This window comes from Felis catus, chromosome B2 (assembly GCF_018350175.1).
Source record: "Felis catus isolate Fca126 chromosome B2, F.catus_Fca126_mat1.0, whole genome shotgun sequence".
Taxonomy (NCBI): Eukaryota; Metazoa; Chordata; class Mammalia; order Carnivora; family Felidae; genus Felis; species Felis catus.
Window position 1 is genome coordinate 111,725,719 of NC_058372.1, and position 13,389 is coordinate 111,739,107.

The window sequence follows — 13,389 nt, forward strand, 5'->3', positions numbered from 1 at the left end:
TCAGCAGCAAGAACTGAGCTGGAATAAGATGATTTCCATGGTCAAAGTGACCTAAAATCAGAGAGATGAAATAAGACAATGAAAAATTCAAGGGGAAAAATATAAGAAAGGTTTTCATGAAAAAGACTGCAACAAAAAACAAAGATTTCACTAATTTGGAAAACCCAGGAGACAATATATATAAGGGAAGTTACCATGTTCAACTTTTTTTAAGGAAAATAAACTATTAGAATAATCCTTTTGTGAAATTTACAAGAGAGAGAATTGATCCATCCAGATTTAAAGAAAAAAAAAAGTCTTCTTTATGCTGTCATAGTCCAGAAAATAGCCTAAGTTATTTTGAAAAATAAAAGTTTCTCTGAAAATATATGAACATCATGGAATTGTTCTTATCTGGTAGGTGTGATCACGTTTCCATTACCTATCGCTATATAGCAAGCTATCCCAAATTTCCATAATTTAGTGCTTTACAAAACAACGATTATTTTATCATTATTTCTTCTGGAATTTGACTAGGCTCAGGCTGTTCTCAGTTGGGTCTTTAATGTGGTTTCAGTCCGAGGGTGGACTGGGCCAGCAATCTTCTAAGGCACGCTCAGTCAAACCTAGTACGTGGGGGTGGGAAGGCACAAATAGCTGAGGGCTGGAACAGCCTGGGCCCTCCCAAATTTCTCTTTTCCTCTGTAGCGTTTCCACCTGGCTTCTCCAGCATGGTGACTTCAGGTGATATTCTTACCTGGTGGCTCAAAAAGCTCCAAAGTTGTGTATCCCCAGAGAGGTGGTAGCTCATTTCCTTTATGAATTCACAAACCACGCAATGTCTCTTCCACCACATCTTCCACCACATCTGTTTATCAAAACTGTTACAATGACTCTCCTGGGTTCAACATAGACTTCACCTGTTCATGTTTAGATGTTTTAAACCAGCATACACATTTTCAAGTACAGATTAAAACACACACACACACACACACACACACACACACACACACACACACATTCAGCCAATTTCTTACAAGCTTTCAATTACTTGGGTGTCATGAATTTTCAGTATGATTCAGACATGCTTTTAAAACTGCTCATGTCTTGCTAATATGCATGACCTCCATAGACGTTTAAATGGAACTTTATCGAGTGAAAATGGTAATAAATTAATATGAGATAATAACTTCTTCATTGCCTATTTTTAGAGAGACTAATTCCTAGAGAGATTTTATAAAGTGCGTATGATTGCCACAGGATTAAGAAACTCGTTCTGATAGTCTATCACAGGCAAAGGTTGCTTGGGAAACAGTAACTGCCAACTGTTATGCATCCAGGGGCTTGTTTGATGAGATAACTGATTTTTCTCAGTCCCTGTTCTCTATTTACATACTGCAATATCTCTGGCCAGATTCCCACATGTAGATTTTCTATTTATGCCTTACTTTTGACTCTCTTCAGAAAAATGACTAAAGCTGCTATCACGTCACAGCAAATCAAAATAAATTCCTGAAAGCTAAAGTGGTCACCAGGATTACTTTATTTTAAAACATTTTTGGGGCACCTCGGTGGCTCAGTCAATTGAGCGTCCGACTTTGGCTCAGGTCATGATCTCCCATTCATGGGTTCCAGCCCCACATTGAGCTCTGTGCTGACAGCTCAAAGTCTGGAGCCTGCTTTGGATTCTGTGTCTCCCTCTTTCTGTGCCCCTCTCCTGCTCGTGCTCTGTCTCTCAAAAAATAAAATGAAACATTAAAAAAATTTAAATAAATTTTTAAATAACTCACTATTCATTGTTACCACTACAGATACCCTAAGACAGTTCTTATTTTTTCCATTATTGTCCCCTAAGTTCTCCCCCTCCACATGAAGTTCAATACCAGAGATATACTATATATCTGTCTATACTATATGTATAGGTGTGCTGTGCTTTAGACATAAAAACAATACTTTTTCATGCCTCAAGACCTAATTTTTTCTCCTTGAGAGTGATATCACCTCTATTGAAATGCATGCCCTATAGATATGTTTTTAATCTAATTATTTAATTAAAATAGCAAATCAGAAACACCACTCCCATCTGAGAAATGCACATTTAAATATTGATATTTTCAAAGTATTTGTGTCTAACACATCTATATAATTGTGTTCATGTATCTAAATATCTGTGCATAATGCCCAGAGATATTCCTACTACCGACCAAAAAAAAAAGAAAAAAAAGCCCAGAAGGATAAGTGATCAATTTCTGTAGTTCAGACACAATGTCAGAATCAATGTTCAGAAAAAGGACTTTGAGAACTATGGGAAATAAATGTCATTAGAACACACAAGCTTCTTGAAACGCCCTTCCTAACCTGAATAGTGATCTTTGTGAAAAGCAAATTTCAAAAAGGCGATCTAGTAGGCTTTTCAACTTTGTACATGTCTTGAACATCTAAACAGTGTATTTAGTGCCTTGTTTCAGATCCAGCCATGCTATAGTCATGTGGAGCCGCATTCCACATCACACGGTCAAAGATTTGCTGAGTCAGAATGTTTATCATGTACCATTAGCAATGAAGAAGAGTTTAATCTAGACTTTGCCTCTCACCCTAGGAATGTGAGTTCTGGCCTGTGATTGTCAAACCATGTATGTGTCATGTCTTCTGTCCCATTGTTAGGGTGTTCAGATGTGTGTTATAGCATAGATCCTCAGTGTATAAATACATGCACTTCCAATCTTAGATTGTGCTGAGCATGGTTGGAGGGCTGTATTTAAGATTGTAAGGTTTGAGTGAGCCACTGAATAGAGGAAGACACGCTTGGATTAAAACAACAGCAAAATGAACTGAATCTGCTTCCAGCCTCTGTTGCCACCACTGGAAGAGTCAGTGGTCCACGTGAGGGAAACATGGATTTATCTGCCCAGACTAGACTTCGTAGTCACCCCTCTGAGAGATCTTTCCTGAACCCTTTCTCTGTCATCCCAACAACCAGCCACTCGTTTCTCTGTGTCTCAAAGGCACCAGTGTGCTCTGTGCCTGCAGCTGCCGTTGGAACTATCTTCCTTGTAGGTTTGCCTTCCTGGCACCCATCTATATACGCTAATGAAGGTGGGAGCCCCTAAATACTCAGGGCATCTCAGTTATCTTTGTGTCCCCAGTTGGCAGCAGAGTGATGCACTTGTAAAATATATCTGAAGAAAGGAAGGTGTACTGGCAGGTTACTCTAAATTAGCTTCACAGATTTTCCTCAGAGCAAACCTGGTATGGCCTCAATGTCAGCTCCTAGCGCTGACCATTCTCACTCAGAAGACACAAGCCCTGAAATTAGGTGGTAGAATCATTAGTCTGGGCTGGGCCACGTTTCCTTGCTTGTTAGAACAAAAGCATAATTATATGCCATAACTCCACTCTCCCCATCTTTGTCACACAGAAGACTCTAGAGAAAAGAAAGCTGACAGAATGTCTGTCAAAGGGGAGAGAATTTGTATTTAGTTAAGTCCCGATTGTATTTTTAAGGCTGCGTTAATACCTTTGGAGGGGCAGTCCTCCTCAGCTACAGGACAGAACTTGTCTCGTTTTCTATCACCAGCCCTATGACTTCATATAGAATTCCAGAATTCTGATAAACTGTCATGTGGAAAAATGATAAAGTGATTTATGCTCAATTTTGCTAGAAGGGAGAAATGCAAGGGCTGTCAGTCTGGGTCTTGAGAACAAATGAGTTACAGTTCATGAGGCAGCTCAATAAGGCTATCATTTCCCATCAGTTCCCATCACTGACAGCCAAGATTTACTAGTGAGAGAATGGGAAGGGGGCTGAGATTTGGTGCCAGGTGAATCAGCACTATTATTCCATCAGCCAGGCTCATATAGACAAGAGGCTACCATGAATATTTGATGGTAGCATTTTCCCAGAAATGTTTGTGAAACATAGCATTACTTTTCTCCCATTTGCTGGGAACCTCTTCACTCTATCCACATGCGTGTGCATCTCTTTGAAAAATGACCACTTGTAAACCACAAAGGCATTTGGGATTGTTTGTTTTTGCCGCTCCTGCTGGGGGCGTGTTCCTCTTGGCAGTCTGCACATGCGATACGCTAATTCATTGTCCCCCGTCCTCATAGGATGAAGTGAGAAATCCCTCGTCTACCGAGACGCTATATACATTTCATCTGTCATTATCCATCTGACACAGTGGCAGTGAGCGGACAGCCTTCAAGCCCCCTATGTGCTCAGAGAAAACAGACTTTGATCTATGGCATTTGCTGTGTTCTCTAGGAAAACAAAAGGAGGTGGTTGGGGTGGGGGGGGGGAGTTAGATTAGGCCTAAAAATAGTTTGTGTTTTATTTTTTTTGAATTAGAAATACGTAACTTTGTACATTCTGAATGATTACAGGGCTCTTTTTCTTGAGACATTTGTTTTTGGGGGGGGGCTTACCTCAGGACATTTCATATGGGTCTGGTTATTTTTAGAAGGAAAACCATTTAATCTTTGTCCTTGAGTGCTAGGGAAATGTGTTTCTAAAATCTCTAGGGGGAAGGTTAGTGTTTATTTTGTATTTCAAAATCATCACTAGATGATTTCAAATCAGCCTTATCTATTTCATCATTTCCTCAATTGTAATCTTTAGTGTACTAATTCAAAAAGAGAATAATGGGTGTTTTGTGAGCATATGGAAAATTTAGGGCATACGAACAAGGGGAAGTTTTTGAACTGCTGGGTATTTTGTTTGCCTTTCTACAGGTACTATGTAGGCAGATCCCTTCATTGAATTATGAACTTTAAATTCTCTTAAATTTTCTGAACATTCAGTCTAGTGAAATATGGAACAAAAATATATTCCTCTATATGACTACAGTGCTGGTTGCTGAGCACCAGTCATTCCTACACTGAGTTCCTTAATCAGTTAGCCCTGTGGGTTTGAGGCTGCCTGAGCCAGGTGTTTACGTGGGGCGATAGTGTGAGTCTGTAAGATAGCGCGTAACGTCAAGCATATGAAGAAAGGTGGGCAGAAAATTAGAAGCTAGGGAAATAAAATTTTCGAGTTTAAAATTTTTTGTTCAGTCATTCAGCTAATATTCCCTACAGGCATTGTCCTTGCTAGTCTGAATAGAGTTTCCAGTTCTCTTTAGCTTATACATTGATCAGAAGAGAGAGAAATGAAAACAAAGTATTGAGAAAAGTTTCAGAAAGTCAAAAGTATTTTGAGGGAACTAATGAAAGTGAGGTAAAAAAGAGTGGCTATTTATTGATTTTAGCTTGAGTCAAGGACATTTCCCTGAGGCTATGACTTTTAAACTAAAATCCAAATGACTGGAAGGAGTATGGCATCCAAAGGTCTCAAGGAGGAGCATTCCCAAAGGAGGAATTGCCTAGTACAGTAGCCCTAGGATAGGAACTGATTAGCATGTTTGAGAAATCAAAAGAAAGCCAGGGGTCAGACCAAAGAGGTCTTGGTAAGCCATTAAGCTGTTCTACAGTAAAAGCCCTCAAGTTCTCTCTCTGGATCCAGGGAGTCAGATACACTTAATAAAGTTCTTTTAAAAAAGGAAAAGGAATGTTCTGTTGAGTATTCTCAAAAACCATTATTGCTGATGTTTAAATGAGTGTTTATAATGTGCCAAACATGGTTCTAAGTGTTTTATATATATTAAATCTTCTAATCCTCATCATAGCCCTGTGATGTCAGTGTTTTTATTAACCCTCTTATTGTGCAGGAAGAAACAGAATCATGGAGAATTTAAATGCACTTCCCAGAGACTCACAGCAAGTGGCTGAACTGGGATTTGACCCAGGTTGTTTGGTTCCAGAGCCCATGGCTTTATTGGGAGACTTGTCACAGACTTAGAAGTCTTATCAGGATATTTTTTTCTGAATGGCGTGTGAATGTACAACTTATGCCATGGAGTCAGACAGTAACAAAATGTCATGTTTTTCTGAAATGGTTCTCCATAGGCTTAATGAATCCTTTATGTTAAAAAGTTTCAAGGTCAAAGATTCTTTTTAGTCCATAGAAACCCAGTATCGTTTGGTTGCTGGAAATGTAGTCTTCAGAAATAAAAAATCTAAAAGAAAAATACTAGATTAAATGTAAGTATTTTCTTCATAATTCGTGAATGCAAATCCCCAATGTAAAGTTATCTGTGAAAGAAATACTTGATTTTATTGCTTTTTAATTTTTTTTAACGTTTATTTATTTTTGAGACAGAGAGAGAGCATGAACGGGGGAGGGGCAGAGAGAGAGGGAGACACAGAATCTGAAGCAGGCTCCAGGCTCTGAGCCATCAGCCGAGAGCCTGACGCGGGGCTCGAACTCACGGACTGTGAGATCATGACCTGAGCTGAAGTTGGACACTTAACCGACTGAGCCACCCAGGCACCCCGATTTTATTGCTTTTTAAACTTAAGCTAACCACAACATCAAGTCAAATGATAGGCAATTTTTATTTTGAATCCATGTATTTTTTTTTCTTTCTGTGTTATCAACAACTAAAATATTGTATTTTAAGTGATTTTAAGTGATTCCAGTTGGTACATTGAAGGAAATTCTATGCTGAATGTTGCGTGGCTTGGTTGCCTATATACTTTTATTCCATGACAAAATTTTATTTATTAAGAAAAAAAAAACCCTATACAGTATCAATTATCAAAGCTTCTGTTCCATAAGATCAGTTCAGATGCTTTTCTTAGCCCCTTCTTCTAAAGCTCAAGAAAGAAACACCAGAAATGAGGATTTTTTCAATTAAAAACAGTCTTCAAAACGACAAATGCTTATTTTTATACCATTACAATGTCATAAAATACAGTATGCTTTTTTACTCATTAAATTCAGTGCTGATCTAATTCCAAATAGTCAATATGTGGGAATAAAAGTGGTTTTAGGATTGTGTCCATTCGTGTAAACATATGACTGCTTTTAAGAAGACATAGAAACAAAGCTAAATAAAACTTTCATCCCCAGAGTTAGAATTCAGTACAAATGAGATTCCTCTTCTTTCTCCCACAGCCCACTCCCATCTTCCCTCAGGGTATTTCCAGAACCCACCTCTCCCACCTCCAATGGCACTTCCTTATCTCCTTCCTGGTCTATCATTGGCCATCTGTTTCTGTTCTCAGTGCAGTGGCCAGAGTGATCCTTATCATTATAAATCATATCATGTCATTCTTCTGCTGAACTCCTCAAATGGCTTTCATCTCTCTCAAGGGAAAGTCTACAATGGCTGTAATGTCTCTATGATCTGCCATGGCTCCCCATCCCTTTTGTATCACTGTATCTCCTTATTCTCTTCCCTCTCACCCTGCTTTAGCAACACCAGCCTCCAACACTCTAGGCACACCCTGTCTCAGGGCTTTTCCATTTAATATTTCATCTCCTTCCTCTAGGAAATATGTGTGACTCACTCTAAATCAGGTAACTCTCCAGTGACTCTTACCCTAACCACCCATTTTAAAATCGTAGCCCCTCACCCTTACACTCCCAAATTCAGGTTGCTCTGTCATATTTTTTTTTCTTTAGCGTTTAACACACTCTGTCATATTATACTACATACATACATGATATATGAAGATTACTTACCCTAGAATATGAAATCCAAAAGGCCCCAGTGGCCTCAGGCTTGGTACAAAATAGGTGTTCAGTGAATATTTGTTGAATGCGTAAATCTTTCCTTTTTCTTTTCAAAGATGTTTCAGTTTTATCAAGTGTATAATTATGAGTTTTAACTTTATACATTTTGCCAGTTAATTGATCACAAGCCATTCATGCCTGTGATGCTACTTTCCTGGTCTTTCTATTCATTCTCCCCTTCCCTACCCTCCTCCTTGTGTTCTGCTCCTCCCTTCCTTCCTTTCCTGCTCCTCTTTCTTTTAGATCTCCACCTCCTCCTTTTCTCTATCTCATTCAGTAACACGGAGAAAGAGTTAAGAGCTGTGAATTGTAAAGAATGAATCAAAAACTGTGCTTCCTCTCATAGAGCTCAGTCACATCTAAGGAACTTAAAGTGAGACTTTGCAGTGCATTGGGTTAAGTGACTAGGACAGGGTGTGTGCCTCCTGCAGAATTGGGGGAGGGGTTACGCAAATGTCCTAGTGTGATGAGCTTTGAACTGGGTTTTAGAGAACAAGTGATTTTTTCCCCAATAGATTAAGGATATGGTAGCTGAATTATAAAGATTATTTGCTGATGTTTAGGTTTTCTTTTTTAATCACAATTACTGGTCCAAAGTAAAGTTCTTATTTTCCTCAGTAGTTATTATTTGTATCATTTTAACTTGCAGCTCATCAGATCTGGAAATACAGGGTGTGTGTGTGTGGCAAGAAGGTCAATTGGCATCACATTTAATGACTACATTTATGCCTGGCCTTCTATATGACTATCCAGTGAGTGAAAATTTTACAGGAATAGCTTTCAATACACATAACTTGTCATTGTTTATATCACTATTATAAAATTTGATACAATTCACATTTTTAGATAGGAAGAAAAAATAGAAGTTGCTAATAAGCATTGAGCTGCAATAATTGTCTCAAAATTTCCAAAATTTTATTTTTAATTTATTTCTGATTCTGTAATTTTTTCCCCAAATATTTCACCTGATAAGCACTATGCCCACTCAGCTTCAGAAAAAAAGGAACAGACCATTTGTACCAATAGTATTTTCTACCATGTGGAAGATAAAAGCTCACTCTAGCTAATTCAAGATTCTTATATTATCAATTATTCTTTTTTCTCTTTTGCATATTCAACCTCTAGCTCTGTATTTGGTTCTACCTATTGACTCTTACATTGAAGCACTAACCCCCATTATGATGGTATTTGGAAGGCCTTTGAGAGATAATTAGATTTAGATGAGGTTATAAGGGTGGGGCCTCCATGATGGAATTAGTGTCTTTATAAGAAGAGGGAGAGAGACCAGAGCTCTTGGTCTCCTGTTGTGTGAGGACATAGCAAGAAGACAGCAGTCTAAAGCAAGGAAGAAGACTCTCACCAGGAACCAAATCAATGTGTACCTTGATCTTGGACTTCCCAGCCTCCAGACTGTGAGAAATAAACCCCTACTGTTTAAGCCACTCAGTCTATGGTATTTTGTTATGGCACCCTGAGCTTCTCCAGCTGACAAAGAAGGAAATTATAACCAAAAAAAAAAAAGTGCCCCACTCTGTTTTTTGCTTTTCAGCTTCTCTCCTTCCTTTGACAACTGAACTTGTGACCTTCTCCTCATGCTTCTTCACTCTTTAACCTGCTCTTATGCAAGTAGGTTTCCACTCCAAGAAACAGCTCTTGGTGATGTCACCAATGACCTCCATGTCAGTAATTAACATTAGTTTTTCAGTTCCATCCTACTTGTTGTATTAGCAATGTCAACATTAACTATTTTCCACCCTCTCCTTTTTTTTTTTAATTTTTATTTAAACTCTAGTTAGTTAATGTATAGTGTAATATTGGTTTCAGTAGAATTTAATGATTCATCACTTATATAGAACACCCAGTGCTCATCACAAGTGCCCTCCTTAATGCCTATCACCCATTTAGCCCACTCCCCCCACACCACCCTTTATCAACCGTCAGTTCTCTATCATTAAGTCTCTTATGGTTTGTTTCCCTTTCTTGTCTCTCTCTTTTCCCCCTTCCCATATGTTCATCTGTTTTTTTTTAATTTATTTTTATTTATTTTAAAAAATTTTTTTAACGTTTATTTATTTTTGAGACAGAGACAGAGCATGAACGGGGGAGGGGCAGAGAGAGAGGGAGACACAGAATCCGAAGCAGGCTCCCGACTCTGAGCCATCAGCCCAGAACTTGACGCGTGGCTCAAACTCACAGACCGCAAGATCATGACCTGAGCTGAAGTCAGAGGCTCAACTGACTAAGCCACCAAGGCACCCCTATTTTTATTTATTTTAGAGAGAGGGATAGAGCATAAGCAGAGGCAAAGAGAGAGGGAGACAAAGAATCTGAAGCAGGCTCCAGGCTCTGAGCTGTCAGCACAGAGTCTGATGCAGGGCTTGAACCCATGAACTGTGAGATCATGACCTGAGCTGAAGTCAGATGCTTAACTGACTGAGCCACCCAGGCACCCCACATCTGTTTTGTTTCTTACATTCCACATATGTCCACTCTCTCCTTCTTGAATCATTTTTTTCTTTGTCTTTTAGGACACAAAAGCCATCTATTTTTTTTTTTTTTCTTCTGGGAATGCTTCCTCAATGTCTACTTTAACAAATGTATTCTATTACCCAGTTACTGAATCTCAGAGTTAGTAGAAGCTTGGTCCTAAACTGCCTTCTTTCTTTTCATACTATCATCCTACATGATTTCATCCCTATATGGAGCTTCAGTTACCATTTACTGATCTACCTAGATGGTTTCAAAACTGTATCTCTAGCACACACTTCTTTTCTCAACCCTAGAATGACATATAAAAACATTTTACATGACATCTCTCCTCAAATGCCTAATGATATCTCCAAAGTTAGTGTTAAATAATTCCTGATTGTCACATATACACTTCTCCTCTAAAGAAATCTAACATAGTTTCTCACATATACACTTCCCCTCTAAAGAAATATAACATGGCTTCTACCCAGTGGTTTTTAATCTCATGAATGACATTAACCAATCACCGGATTGCTGATCCGAGAACCAGAGTCACTGCCCAGTCCTCATGTTTATCTTAAATCTAAATACTACAGGTTTCACCTGCTAAATGTCTCTCAAATTTATCTATCCATCCACTTGTCTTTATCTCTAACATTACCACCCCCATCAGTTTTCTTACATGCTCAGGAGCTTATCATCTCTCATCATTACTCCTTCACGTGGTAGACCTAATGGTACTTTCAAAAGCAGCTCTTATAATGTCAGGTTTTTCCCCTACTGCTTCTAGGATCTGTACTAACCCTTTTAAAATTCCTCCAAACTCCAGAAAGTCTGGATTCCAAACCCCTTCTCCTTGTTTAATTGTTTTTAATCAAATTTACATTTTAAAAGTAGGATACATCATTCACTAATGTACTGTGTAGGGGAGGAAGAACTTCCCTTTACCCAATTAAGTTCTGTGGATGGACCTGAAAATTAAACTGATGTAAAACAGACCAACAGGAGAACAACATACAAATTTTATTTAATATTTTTATATACACATGGGAGTCTGCAAAAGGAAAATGAAGACCCAAAGAGAAGTTAGAACCAAGAGCTTATATACCTTTTAAACAAACAAACAAACAAACAAACAAACAAACAAAAAATGAATGATAAATTTGTGGAGAAGTGACAAAAGGGTTTGGATTAGGGGCAATAAATTGTGGGACCGTGACTAGGAAATATGTGGGAAAATTTATGGAGAGTAAGGGTTATTTTGCTAGGTTTGTTTGGAGAGGTCCATTTTGGCATGTACTTCAGTTTCAAGTGATAACAATGTTCTTCTATTTCTGGTACAGGAAGGGCACCTTTCTCATGGGAAAATTTACAACATGCTTTTAGATAGAAAGGGGAGAGGCCTTCCTGCACCTGTCATTTCTCAAGTGCCTTCAGCCCAAAATAATCCATACACCAAAGCAGCATATTTTGGGGTGCCATGTTCTGAACCACTCCCACTACTACAAAAGAAAAACAATTGCCTATTCAACTGTAACATGATGCTTATTTTTTATAAGGATTATAAACTACATTCCAACTTAAGTGGTATAAAAATGTGAAAAAAAGAATGTTTACCTTATGCATGATGAAACAATATGGTATTTCTTCAGATTCCTGTGCTTTGTTTCTGGTTCTGTCTTCTTGTTTTCTCTACTTTTTAGGTAGGGTTCCCTAGGAAACATGCTCTGAAGAAGATTTGCATGCAGGAAGTTTACTGGGATGTGATATCAGGGGCAGCATCTGGAGGGGATCTGAAAAATCATGTTTGGATAGAGGGTGAAACTGAACTGTGTCACATCAAAGGTCTTAGACAATCCTACAAATATTGCTGGAAGTAGGATGAACTTTCATTAATATCTTGAATTGGGCAAGTGGCCTAGACCTTATATATCTTCACTGACCAATCACTGGTTGTGGAATCCTTAGGGAGCAGGCATGAACGTAAGTCAGCCACCAACAATCCAAGCAGCTAGACAGTGAGTGCTCAGTCCAGAGTGCATTGGTGAATCTAAGAAGCACACCGTGGCATCTACTACAGTCTACGCTCTCCTTTAAGTAAGTTATGGAAGAACTCTTTTGGGATTCCAGTGGTCCTCCTTTTCCTGAGAAAAACTTGCATGAAGGTGGCAAACTGGATGTACTTATACCCCTTTGGCAGTAGCTAATACTGAGGACATAACTGATACTTCTACTCTCATTCTCAGATGGTACTTCTGGTATTTGAGATGGCTTTCTGGATGAGGTGTCTGAACACCTGGTTATTATGTTTTTCTAGGGCCACGAATGCTGCACTTTTTCATTTACTATCAAAATTAGGCAATTGAATACCAAGAAATGTCCAACTGGACACCTGATTTCCATATATATTACTCTTTGACCTCTTCTAATGATTGGTGTCATTTAGCCCTTCCAAGATGTAGACTTTTATCTTTACCTGCTAGTTTTTTAGAGCAAGGAGTCCTAGGTAACTGGGCAACACCTAAAGCTTGAGATATAATAAGACTCTTGTTGTGTTCTCTGATATAAGTGTACCCTTTCTGAAATCAAGACCGGGAAATCCTTAGAGTCCAGAGTTGTGGAAGTGAGAAGCACAGATTCCTCCCCAAATGGTACACTGGGAACAGTCGTAGGTAGGCACATTCCTCGTTCAACTCGCTAATTCATAGGCACATGTATTCTACTTAAAGAGGACACAGTGCCATATACTAGTACTTAATTTAGGGTATATACTGTCATCCTTTCAAGGTATCATCTCCAAGTTCACACTCAGATAGTTTTGCTTTAACAAGCCATTCTTCCCTCTGTAAAGCTGCTGGCTTCTGGATATTTAGTATATGATACAGCCAATGGATGGTTTATACCCATTACTGCACTCTCCTTCTATATAAAGTGAATCAATCCAATTTGATTTTATGCAAGATTCTTTGTTAATGAATCACTAGAAGTCCTCAGATAGTGGTGCTACTGAGTCTCTCAGAAAAGAATAACTCATACTCAGAATCTGTGCAATTTCAATCAAGATGAATGTGGTAGTTTAAATATGTCCACAAATTCTTTTATATTCTTCATCCAAAAGTGGAGTCTAATATACTTTGTCTTAAATGTGGCATGATTTTAGTCATTTGCTTTTAATGAATAGAATGAGGAAGAAGTGAGGTCATATGATTTCCAAAGCTAGGTCAGAAAATATGACATAGACCTGCTTAGTTTTCTCCTGATTTGGGGACACTTGTCTTTAAAAACCACCACCATGCTCTGATAAGACCAAGCGCCTACCTAAT

General features: G+C 38.5%; 1 protein-coding gene across 6 annotated transcripts in view; it reads left to right on the forward strand.

Annotated features, from left to right (window-relative positions):
* The window catches only part of NKAIN2 (sodium/potassium transporting ATPase interacting 2), a 987,104-nt gene that overhangs the window by 607,099 nt on the left and 366,616 nt on the right, over positions 1 to 13,389 (forward strand). The gene's annotated exons all lie outside the window — the stretch shown is intronic.